Consider the following 5,973-nt stretch of genomic DNA (forward strand, 5'->3'; position numbering starts at 1 on the left):
GTGATACCTGCCAAGTTCCCTCTCAACAAAAGCCATTCACCTTTCAGGTCTTTTGATTTTGTGTTGTCCATAAGTGTGTGCACATTCCATGTGCCAATGGTGAGTGGAATTGTCTTTGCAGATGTTTTTGACTTTTTTGTGTTTTCACCATAGGGTGGGATCCCTGCCTGCAGCAGTAATCAGGCCAAAGTTGGAGAAGCAGACCATTTTTAGGTCCCCTTTTCTAGCCCCTTCCTCACACCAGGAGGTGAGCAATGTGGTCCTTAAAAGGCAGCTAGGACCCCCCAGGGGCTGCCGAATCCCATGGCTGCTTCCAGCGAGAAGACGATCCTGTGGTCTGGGTGGCCCGTGTGCAGGGTTGTGACCCTAGCTCCCAGTGTATCTGCACCTGCTGCTTCATCACTTGCCTGTCACCACAGGACTTTGAGGTAGAGTTATGTCTTTTGATTAATGCATAAATAGCATTTAAGTGGGGCAGAGTTGCCCGATATTGTTGGTCTCTTCCAGTGTCATTAAAGTCCAGTGGCAAGGCAGAGTCCAGGCGACTGGTGATGGTTCCAGATGCAGTGGATGCCCTTGGCATCTGCAATGTCTAACCCAGCTCTCAGCGCTCACAGCGCCTGCTTCAGCCGCCTTTGTGGCTGTTGGAACACACTGTTCTCCTCTGCCCATCCCCCCAGGGGAAGTCTTCACGTGCTTGGGCTAGACACCTCCTAGCTCACCAATGGGTGTGAGACCCCTCGGTTATCTTCAACCTGGTTTAGCCCATCTCTCGAAACAGTTTACCGGGTTGTGGCCACTGCACATGCTGCAGCTTCTTGGAGCCATCGATGAGTTAGCTGGACACTAAAGGTGGAAAGCAGCCCTGAACAAGGCTCGGCAGCTCTCACACCAGATGTACCAGTCCTCCCTGAACACACCCTACACCAAGACCAGGGGACAATGGTTAGAGGATGTGGACAGGAAATGTTCAAAGGAAGAAATCTAAGCTATCAACAGCCACATGAGAAAGGGCTCAAAGCCTGTAATAATTAAAGAAATGCATATTGAAGCAATACGTCTAGGGTATGCCAAAGAAAGGACTTGAAAGCAGTTCTTCCCAACACCCAGGACACCCCAGTGGAGGATGAAAGCCCCATGCACTCATTGGTAAAGCCGTGATAAGACAGCCTGAGATCCTGCCAAGTCCATCTCAGAGGAGATGAGGCAGTCCCTCAGCTAGAAAGTAGAAGGAGCTAGCTTTGGTTTCAGGCTATCCCTGGGCATTTTGTCTGCTCATGCAGCCCCTTCCCCTCCACATATGTTGCCTTAATGGAATTGGTGGTCTTTTTCCCACTCCCACTGCCAGGTTGGATCCCTGGGGGACTGGCTGCGTTTCCCTTCTGGTTCTAGGGATAACCACCAGGCTTGGGGTGTCCTGAGGCAGTGGCCGGAGACCCATTCTGGTGTGTTCTGCCCCCTCTGCACTAATCTCTGTACCACATTGGCAGTCCTCATTAATTTCACAGAGGCATGTACTGAGGAGACAATATAGCAAGGCATGTCATTCCTGGGGGGACACTGGCCCTTTGGCCACTGGGATTGAGTGCCCCCCCCAGGCAAGTTACAGGGTCTCGTCTGGGTCCGATCCCACTGAATCAGATCCTGTCTCAAGTAATGGGAGACACATGGTCAGCATGGAAATTGTATCCATGACTTCTTTTTAGGGAGAGAAAAATGGATTTTCGCTAATTAGAAACAAAATTTTAAAGGAAGCTTTCATGGTGTCCTTAGGGCTTTGTGTCAACCACAGAAGCACAGAAGGCTGCTGGTGCTCTCCATCTGGAGCCTTATAGCAGTGTCTACCTCCCACCGGGAAGGAGATGCCCGTTTGACCTGTTAGGATTCTTAAGCACACGTGGCGAACCAAAAGGCTTTCATTCACGGGAGCTCCCCCATGTCACCAATCACCTCCAGAGGCAGGCTCCCCAAGTCTGCCCCATGTGGGCTAGCAGCAGGCACAGAACTCTGACCACCCTCTGAGGGTGGGGGTACCATTAGCCAGATCCTCACAACATGTGAATGAGTATGTGACCTCCCAAAGAGACTCAGAGGAGCCCTGATGGGAGCGGAGCTTGGGCAATCTGTACCCCCAGGACTAGGATCAGCCTCCTGCCAGTCCGGGGCCGGAGGCAGCTAGGAAACAGCACCAGGTGTTCCTGGCCTTTCCCACTAAAGGGAGCAGACCTGGCCCTGCATTGCCTCCAAGGCCCTCGCTTTCTCTTCTCCTGGCCAGCCAGCGCTCGCCTCCGTGTCTGCACTCAGTGTTCTCCAAGGCTCTTCTGGCATCCTGACCCTGCTCCTGACTCCCTCAGAATCCTGGGGGCTTTCCCTCTTCCCTCCTGAAGGAGACAGACTAGAAGTTTGGTGGCTCAGCTTGGTTATGACATGATACCTCTCTTGTGCTCAGCAGTCCCCCAGGGCCTCCCCAATTCCTGCCATGCCCTAGGCAGGCCCCTCGTTCTGAGGTAAGTGATGGGATGAGCATTGCTGTTATGAGAAAGATCATCTTTGTGGCTCTCCAGACTCTGTTTCCTTCCTTGGTGGACGCCTCTCCTCAGTGTGTGTTCTCCCACCATTAGAACACAAGCTCCTGGAAGACAGGGTCTGTCTGCCCACTGCCTGGCACATGGTACATGTTTAGGTGGCTTTTCACTGACATTGTGAAGTGGCCCCCCCCGCTGCTGTCCACCCCTTCCTCCTTTCCTCTTTGCTTCCAGAAGTCATGATCCTGGAAACCACTCTCCCCTGCAGGGTGTGTGTGTGTGTGTGTTTCTGTGACTGTGAGTGACTCTGTGTGTGTATGTGTATCTGTGACTGTGTGTGAGACTGTGAGTGTATGTGTGTATCTGTGACTGTGAGTGACTGTGTGTATCTGTGACTGTGTGTGACTGAGTGTATGTGTGTGTGTGTGTATGACTCTGTGTGTGTATCTGTGACTGTGAGTGACTCTGTGTGTGTATCTGTGACTGTGTGAGACTGAGTGTATGTGTGTGTATATGACTCTGTGTGTGTATCTGTGACTGTGAGTGACTGTGTGTGTGTATCTGTGACTGTGTGAGACCGTGAGTGTATGTGTGCAAGTATCTGTGACTGTGTGAGACTGAGTGTATGTGTGTAAGTGTGTGTGTATATGACTGTGTGTGTATATCTGTGATTGTGTGTGAGACTGAGTATTGTGTAAGTGTGTGTGTATGACTGCATGTGTATCTGTGACTGTGAAACTGAGTGTACGTGTGGAAGTATGTGTGTATATGACTGTGTGTATCTGTGATTGTGTGTGAGACTGTGAGTGTACATGTGGAAGTGTGTGTATATGACTGTGTGTATCCGTGACTGTACGTGTGTAATTGTGTGTATATGACTGTGTATGTATCTGTGACTCTGTGTGAGACTGTGAGTGTATGTGTGGAAGTGTGTGTGTATAGGACTGTGTGTGTGCACGCGCACGCACAAGATCCCACAAAATCCCATCAACCGTAGTCCTTTCCATCATTGCTGCCCTCTCTGCCCCTCTGATCTGGAGGGCAGAGCCTTGAACTACCAAACCTCCATTGATGGGGGCCCAGGCCAGCCCTCTCTCCATTCCCCACAGAACCCTTAGGTTTTCTCTTTCACCCCCACATCAGGTACCTTCTCCCCTCTCCCTGTCTTTTGTGTGTTGCCTTCCCCCATTAGATTGTAAGCTTCTTGAGGACAAGGTCTAGCTTTCTTTTCATATTTGTTTTGTATTCCAGTGCTCAGCAGTGAGCGCTTGATAAATAATTTTTATTGTATTTCTTTATCGAAACCATCTCCTTAACTCTCTCCCCAGTTCCCTCAAAATCTACCAAGGGCCAGTTGCTAAACCCTCAACATTCCATCTGGTTCTTAAAGCTACAGTACCAATAACTCCAGCCTCTGTCGGGCTTTGTGAGACAGGTGTTACACAGTATTTCCATGAACTTCACAGAAGAAATGAGGTTTGTCTAGCATGACTTGCTCTTAGTGAGCACTGTTTGGCTTTCTCAGGGTTTACAAGCCATTCCTTTAGTAATTAATTCTAGAATACGGCAGGTAAACAGGTAAGTCTACTATGAAAACTGGAAAGAGGGTTGAGCCTTCCCTCTCGGGCTGGATCCTGAAGAATCTCTCCAGTTTTCCAAGGTTTTCAAAGATTTTTGTTCACTGGACCCTGTAGTCACAGCACTCAACTCTCTTCCAGTGTGTGAAGCACCTGGTATGGTAGTTCAGCTAACCCTGGTCACTCTTTCCAGTTGATCTGGGCTGCCCTTGGAACCCTAGTCACCCTCAGGAGAGAAGCAAAGCAAGTGCATCCTTTCTCCTTCTCCGTGGTTTTCCCGTTCACCCCGAGCCGCTAGCTGAGCATCCCCATAAGTTAACAAGCCCCTTTGGTTGGCTTAGCATGCGAGCTCAGCTCCCTCTTCTCCAAGTTGCTTGGGGAGCTCTCTATGCAGCCACATCAGTCTCTTTTGAGATGACTCTTTTCTTCCTCTTTAGAATTATGTCTGTGTATCTCTATGTGTGTTGTGTATGTCACATGTACCTTTAGAACACATTCCTGAAAGCCATCTATCCCATTTGTGACAACTTTTCTTGTCAAATCTTAAGGCTTGGCACGCTCTATTTCCTTTCTATCTAGAAAAGTCAGCTTTGAACACATCTCTCCCGATATCCAGGGTTATGTTCCAGTGTGTCCAGCTTTCCTCTCCTCTACCATTAATTCTAAGATGGGCTGGTCATTTCCTGCCAAGGGGTCCTATCTTTTCCATTCCAGTGCCCTGATCCTCCTCGTCAGTGACAATCCTGTTTTTTTCCTCAGCTTCCATACTGCCTGCATCCCCCTCTCTTCCATAGCAGAAGCTTGGACTCCACCCTGGGAACCATGGTAGGGTCTGATAGCTGATGTTTCCTTTTTAAAAAAGCAATTGGGGTTAAGTAACTTGCCCAAGATTACACGGCTACTTTTTTTTGTGTGTGGATGTTAAGTGTCTGAGGCCAGAACCGAACTCGGGTCCTCCTGACTCGGGGCCGGCGCTCTTACTCACTGTGCCACCTGGCCACCCCAGCTGATGTTTCTTTACACCATTCTTCCCAGAACCAAGCTTCTCCTTTGCTTCTCAGCCACCAGGTCCAAGCCAAGGTGCCATGTGCACTACAGTCCCATACTCCTTCAGCTTCATGGCTTTTCCTCATGTGTCTTTTCTCATATGGAGGTGTTAACTCATGCCAAACCCATAGCCCACAAGTTCCCCAAACTCCAGATTAGAATGCCACGGGAAAATATCTAACAGAACAGAGCAAGACACAATTCAGCAGAGCCCGTGTTAACTGGGGGCTTCCTAAGTCACTTTGTGGTCTATAGGATGATTTCGATTAGAGTTTGTCACTGTCCTAGAGGACAGAAGCTGCTTTGCTTACTTGTATTTGCACCCTGAGTGCGGTCACATAGCAAACACGTAATACTTGGTCCATCTACCTATTATCTGAGTTTCAGAGGGTGACTTTATCAATAAGGTTCTGGTCATCCTGCTTTTGGCAGAGAGAAGCTCCTGATTTCAAACCCTGCCTCTGCCTGCCATGGCTTCCGTTTACTCACCTATAAAAGGAGGTGGTTGGTCTCTGACCCTACGGTTGGATAATAGATGTGTCCAGTCACCACCATGGCTCTGTACCAGAGTTGTTCTGCTTTCTGAGCTCATCTAGTTCCTCCTTCTGCCTATGCGGTCTACAATCCATTCCCGCGATACTGTTACTTCTGTTTTCCCTTCATTAATCCTCCTTAACATAGAGCTCTCCTCAGGTTCCTAGACTTCTTCTCATGAAGTAGCAGTGAGCAGGGCTATTCAGAAACTCCTATCTGCCACCTTACTCTTCTCCTAATTTTCCAGAGGGAGCTCCCAGTAAAAATGGTCTTTCTCCACTCTGGGAAGA

Source organism: Petaurus breviceps, unplaced genomic scaffold (assembly GCF_028583685.1).
Source record: "Petaurus breviceps papuanus isolate PSGF00001 unplaced genomic scaffold, PetGlider_PUasm1.0 174, whole genome shotgun sequence".
Lineage (NCBI taxonomy): Eukaryota > Metazoa > Chordata > Mammalia > Diprotodontia > Petauridae > Petaurus > Petaurus breviceps.